Consider the following 6,075-nt stretch of genomic DNA (forward strand, 5'->3'; position numbering starts at 1 on the left):
TCGATTCATCCAGGCAGTACGAAGATGTATCAGGATCTTCGTCGACTCTACTGGTGGCCGGTATGAAGAAAGATATTGCTTTGTTCATTTCTCAGTGCCTTACTTGTCAGCAGGTGAAGATTGAGCATCAGAGACCTGCTGGGACATTGCTATCATTGCCGATTCCTCAGTGGAAGTGGGAGCATATTACGATGGATTTCGTGACTGGTCTTCCCAGAGTGCAGAAAGGTTATAATTCTATTTGGGTCATTGTTGATAGATTGACCAAGTCGGCGCACTTTCTCCCAGTCAAGACGACGTACTCCATGAAGTAGTATGCCGAGGATTATATTGCAGAGATTGTTAGACTTCATGGTGTCCCTGTGTCGTTCGTGTCTGATCGTGACCCCAGGTTTACCTCCGAGTTTTGGAAGAGTCTGCACAGAGCTATGGGTTCGCGGTTAGCGTTCAGTATAGCTTATCACCCTCAGAGCGACGGTCAGTCAGAGAGGATCATTCAGATTCTTGAGGATATGCTCAGAGCTTGTACTATTGATTATTCTGGTAGCTGGGATTCTAAATTGCCACTTGTGGAGTTCACGTACAACAATAGCTACCAGGCGTCGATTGGGATGGCACCGTATGAGGCACTTTATGGCAGGAAGTGCAGATCGCCTTTGTATTGGGATGAGGTTGGCGAGAGGAAGATGTTGGGTCCCGAGTTGGTCCAGCAGACGGCCGATGTTGTTGCTGTGATCCGTGAGAGGATGAAGACAGCACAGTCCAGACAGAAGAGCTATGCAGATGTTCGTCGTAGGCCTTTGCAGTTCGAGGTTGGCGATCACGTGTTCTTGAAGATAGCACCTCTCAAGGGTGTGATGAGGTTTGGCAAGAAGGGAAAGTTGAGTCCGAGGTTTATTGGTCCATTTGAGATCTTGGACAGAGTTGGTGACAGAGCCTACAGATTAGCCCTACCGCCCGATCTTGATAGAGTCCACAATGTTTTTCATGTATCGATGCTCAGGAAGTATATTGCAGATCCTTCCCATGTTCTTCGCCACGAGCCATTGGACTTGACGCCGAGTTTGACTTACCAAGAGATTCCGATTCAGATTCTGGATCGCACAGTTAGAGTATTGAGGAATAAAGAGATCGGCATCGTTAAAGTCCTTTGGAGGAACCATTTGATCGAAGAGGCTACGTGGGAACCAGAGGATGAGATGAGAGAGAAGTATCCTGAGTTGTTCGTGCAGTGACGTCAATTTCGCGGACGAAATTCCTCTAAGGAGGGGAGATTGTAATAGCCGAGCCCGGTGTACGGTACAATTTAAGTTTCGTATATTATTTGGGTTATGTGATTAGATGTTTAGAGTTGTGTTTTGGGCTATAGTAGTATTGGTTATTATTTTATTGAGGTGTTAGTTGGTGTTGATTGTTCGTTTCAGCGTTTCGGATCGATTTTAGTTGATTTAGTACTGTTCATTGCCGTGGCTTGAGTGCACCAGCGCTCTTAGAGGAGTGCCCCCGCGGTGTACTGTTCATCATTTTGGAATTTGAAGGCCGTGGCATCACCGCACCCGCGGCAGTGCAAGGACCGCACCCACGGTGTGCACCGCACCCGTGGTAATTGTAGCACCGCACCCGCGGTGTTCGTGCATGGGATTTATTTTGTTGTGCCGTGAGCTTAGCGCACCCGCGGTGCTTGTGTGAGCGCACCCGCGGTGTAAGTATGGACGAGATATCTAGCTACTTTTTGGAGTTGTTGGCCATATCTTATCCTATCCTATCTACCTTTTTCGAGATTTTCTCTCATCTACCAAGGGTTTTCCTCCATTTCTTTTGCTTCCTACCTTTGATTCTTGGAGTTATTTGGATTTCCGACTTGAGATCGACGTTCTCCGTGGTATAAGGAAGCTTAGGTAAGTTTTTGGTGCGATTCTAGCATGGTTTTTGGAGATGAGTTGTTATAGGGTGTTGTTATTGTTGGTTTAATGGGATATTTGACTTGTATTTTTGGATATAGAGTTGATTTTGGTGTTGTTTATGGATTATTGTTGTAGGTGGTGTACCAAGAGTATAGTTTGAAGGTGTTCTATTGGTTGTAAGTGGAATTTCATCCCTTGTGCTCACATGATGTTATATGTATTGTGTTTCAAAGGTTTTAATGTGTTATTCCCTTCAATTGATTCATTGTTATGTATTGATTTCATTGATATGTATATTGGAGGCATTTTATGTCTCATTATTGTTCAAAGGGAATAAAAGAGAAAAGAAAGAGTTTCAAAGTGATTGTTAAAGCCAAGAAAGAGTTTAAATGTTTCTATTGGATTGATAAATACATAGCCAGAGAATTGCATGCAATTAGTTGATCAACGCCCATAGGCTTGTATCCCTCAGAGTTATCGGTTTATATCGATTTGGGATACGGGTACCACAGACAGAGATACTATTGATATCAATCCAACCAGAGAAAAGAGAATATCATCTTATTGCTATCTTATTGATATGCTATTGCTACAGTTATTGCTACAGTATTCATGTTTCAGAGTTGATGGTATTTATGATTTCAAAGTCATGATTTACAGAGTATATTGTATCATTGCTATGTTAGAGTTCCACTTGCTGAGATTTATTCTCATTTCAGTTATTTTCATGTGATGCAGATAAGAGTGACCGACCAGGACAGTGATCGTGGATGGGAGTCATATGCATACACCGTTGGAAGGAAGATTGTTTTGTATCATTTTGGGACATGATCATAAGAATGATTGTTTTGTATTTTGTATGTCATTTGAATGATCATGTGATTATTTTGTAAACATTTTTATGAAATGTATTTTGAAACTCCTTCCATATTTTAAAAGAAAATTTTATTTCCGCTGTATTATTTTTATTGTTACGGGTCAGGGTGTCACAGAAAGGCTCAAATTTATGCTAAATAAAATTATCAAAAATTATATTTAAGCTTAAATAATTATTTTGGATAAGCCCATGTCACTAAAATTAAAAAAAATAAAAATCGAGAAATATTACATCTAGGGACAAAACAGTCATTTTACAATTGGGTAATACGTCAAAGGTTGTGTTGGGATCGGGAAAGAGTTTAGAGGGGGGTGAATGAACTCTATCAAATTTTCTTATTTAAAATAAGTTTTTCAAAAGTTTTTAGGCAGTTGAAAATTCTTTATCAAACGGTTGGAAACTTGAACCACTGATGAGTGCGGAAAACGGTTCACAATTTCCAATGACAGTTCAAACACTTTTTACAAACTTAACAAATTGCGGTTAAAAAGGTAAGAGCTTGCGATAAGTAAATAACACAAGATTTTTATGGATGTTCGGAGATTGAATACTCCTATGTCACCCCTTCTTCTTTTTCCAAGAAGGATTCCACTAAAAGACTTTGGCTTTACAACGTATTTGCAACAGCCCACTCCAATCAAGAATTATCACACTGCCTGTATTGGAACTCTTAGTAATCAATTTACACTTCTGGATATTAAGAACATTCAGTTCACTAGATAACAAAACTTGATCTAATAACCAAAAGGTTACTGATGAGAATAAACGGTTTGGTGTGAGTAGCACGAAAATGATCCTAAGATGATCAAATGAATTTCTGTTGAAAGCGTGCTGATTGAGCGAAGAAGTATGTAAACGTTTAGGAGCGCTCGGAGATTTTTTCAAGTATGCAAGCAAGCTGTTATGATTCGATTGTGAGCTGAAAAGTGACCTTTTCTGCTTAGCACACTCTTCCGTTAATATATAAGATTTTCTTAACGGTCGGGAAGGACATAGCAACGTTGACCTGATTCTCTGAACAGATGAGTCGCTGTCGTCTTTATGAGCACTAAATGTTCTTTAATGAACTCATTTAATCTTCCTTTTGCTCAGCACCGTTCCGAAGTGCTTTTCTTGAGGAGTTCCTTTTATAGTAAATGTTTCTAGCATCAGAACATGAAGTCTATATTTGGTCTCCTTTCTTTGGGATAGACTCATTAATGCGTATCAATCTTGGAACAGATGTATATACGTTGACTTCAAGACGATGTAATATTTTGAATGTATAGAGCCGGTCAGAGAATGTCTTCGAGCAATAAATAGTCTTCTTTAATGATCCGGTTCTGAGAATCATTAAAGTCCAAGCTAAATCTGCTAATGGTCTAAAGTAAGCACACTACAAGAAAAATACAAATCTGTTGGAAACTTAATTCCGGTGTTTTGACAAAAAGACTTACCAACTGAACTCAGCAACTGAACTGTCATCAACTGAACACGTCATCTGCTGAACATTAGTCAACTGTTCTATACAACTGAAGTTCATTCTCGGCAACTGATTCGTTACCAGCTGATCTCTCAGCTGTACACGTCATCAGTTGAAAGCGACAACAGACAAAATAGTACATATACCTGCAACTAGTAGTGGAACGCCGCATTGCAGAATGAACAGTGTACGATTGTCAGAATATATCGATGTGGCAATCAACGGTTAGAATATTCAAACATTCTTTAATGTTACTGTTGAGAGGAGAGCCTATAAATAGTCGAAGGCAACAACTGAAGTACTACTGACTTTCAGTTATCTCTTTCTAGTTGCTGTTACGCTGCAAAAATATCTACTCACAATCAGAAATCAAAGCTCACGCTTATTAGTCATATCAGTAGTATTCAAGGCTACATTCTCGAGCTTAAATAGCACTTTGTAATCGTTGATAGATTTTCTAAGTTGTGCTAAAGATCAGTTACGATCTATAAAAGTGTTGTATGCTAAGAGTTTCAGTTTTGGCAAGTGATAAGTCCAAACTGAAGTGGGTAGTACAGTGTCGTGTATTTGATCAAAGTCTTTTAGTGGATATCCTATCTTCGTGATAGAAGGGGTGACGTAGGAGTTATTCAATTCTCCGAACATCCAGAAACAAATTGTGGTGTCATTACTTCAGTTACCATTTTCAGTTAGATACTCTATCTTTCAGTCAGTTAGTTTTCCGCAACTGTTTTATTCAGTTTAACTGATTGTTATTGACCGACGGGATATTCAGTTTGTAACAAAACTGAATTTATATTGTCGAAGAATATTTTAAATTCGAGCAGTGTTTATTCAACCCCCCCTTCTAAACACTCATTATTCGATTAACCGATCCTATCAAGTGGTATCAGAGCGAGTCATATCCTATCAAAGATTATCTATACTTAAATTGTTCACTATGTCTTCATTCAACAAGATTCCTATGTTCTCAAGAGAAGACTTTGATGATTGGAAGATCAGGATGCAGGCTCACCTAGCTGCACAAGATGATGATATGTGGTACGTTATAACTGACGGACCCATGAAGAATTTGAAAGCCAATACAGCTGTTGCCATTACTGATGGGGCACCTAATCGTATAGAAAAGCCAAGAGATGAGTGGACTACTGAGGACAAGAGGAAAGTAAATCTAGATAATGTAGCAAAGGAAATATTGTACAAAACACTGGACAAAGTAACGTTCAGTAAAATCAAGATGTGCAAGACAGCCAAAGAGATTTGGGAGAAGTTAATTCAGCTTTGCGAAGGCAACGAACAAACCAAAGAAAACAAACTTTCTGTTGCCGTGCAGAAGTTCGACAATATCAGAATGAAAGTTGGAGAAACAATACATGAATATGATGAGAGAACCAGCTGCATCATCAACGAACTAAATGCACTTGGAAAGGTGTATTCAAACAAAGAAGTTGCATTGAAGATAATCAGAGGTCTTCCCAAAGAGTGGGACGTGAAGACCATGGCAATGAGGGAGTCTAAAGATCTGAACAAAGTTGAACTCCATGACCCATTCGCTGACTTGAAAGCATATGAGTTTGAACTGCAAACTCGAGAGGGAGAACCATCTACCCCAGCAGCTACTACCGCCTTAACTGCTGTAAGAACAGAACCAACTGGTTCAGTTGAGAAAGCTGCTGATCAACTAAGCAATGATGCTATGTCATTGTTCATTAAGAAATTTGGAAGATTTATGAGGAAAAATCAAGGGAACTTTCAGAAGCAATATCAAAGAAACAACTCCAGAGAAGAATCAAATCCATGCTACAACTGTGGCAAACCAGGTCATTATATTG

This window comes from Primulina eburnea, chromosome 5 (genome assembly GCF_022965805.1).
Source record: "Primulina eburnea isolate SZY01 chromosome 5, ASM2296580v1, whole genome shotgun sequence".
Lineage (NCBI taxonomy): Eukaryota > Viridiplantae > Streptophyta > Magnoliopsida > Lamiales > Gesneriaceae > Primulina > Primulina eburnea.